General features: G+C 49.9%; 1 non-coding gene across 1 annotated transcript; it reads left to right on the plus strand.

Moving 5' to 3' along the window:
- Nucleotides 1-324: 324 nt before the first annotated feature.
- On the plus strand, nucleotides 325-415 carry trnar-ucu (transfer RNA arginine (anticodon UCU)). The gene is given in 2 exon segments: nucleotides 325-361; nucleotides 380-415. It is a non-coding gene; the product is annotated as a tRNA-Arg (tRNA).
- Nucleotides 416-720: the final 305 nt, after the last annotated feature.

Here is a 720-nt window from a genome sequence, read left to right on the forward strand (position 1 = left end):
GCATGGGAAAGGGGCTTTGAGGTAGGTGATCAGCCATGATCGAATTGAATGACAGAGCAGGCTCGACGGGCTGAATAGCTTACTCCTATGTTCCTCTGTTCCTAAGAGAGTTGGCGCCAGCGCGCAGCCCTGCTTTACCCCACTGCTGATCTTGAAAGCGTCTGATGTTGCTACATTGTAACTGATGGAACTATGCATGTTCTCGTGGAAAGAAGAGATGATGCCCAAAAGGTCAGGAGGGCAGCCTATGTTCCATTGCAGTTTGAAGAGGCCGTCTCTGCTGACAAGATCAAAGGCCTTAGTGAGGTCAATCACAATGTGTGAGGCTCTGTGGCGCAATGGATAGCGTGTTGGACTTCTAAATAATGATGAAGACGATATTCGAAGGTTGTGGGTTCAAGTCCCACCAGAGTCAGATTTTGGACCAGAAACAGAGGAGGACAACGGAACAACAAATGAAGAAATGCGCCAAAAGCACAGACTCGGAGACAGAGCGAGAGAGAGAGGAGCAGAGCAGGGGAAAAAAATCGAGGAGTGACGGCACAATGGAGAGTGAGAGCAGGGAAACAGAGAGCCGCTGTGGTGAGGATACAGGATTTGGTTCTTTCTTCGGTGCAGTGGAAGGAGCTGTTTGGTGAGGATCTGGTAAGCTGTGACATCACAGGCAGCCAGGTAGTTGATTGGTTTGGAAGAACCGACCTGCTTGATGCGCATCTGGTA

Source organism: Heterodontus francisci, unplaced genomic scaffold, assembly GCF_036365525.1.
Source record: "Heterodontus francisci isolate sHetFra1 unplaced genomic scaffold, sHetFra1.hap1 HAP1_SCAFFOLD_51_2, whole genome shotgun sequence".
NCBI lineage: Eukaryota > Metazoa > Chordata > Chondrichthyes > Heterodontiformes > Heterodontidae > Heterodontus > Heterodontus francisci.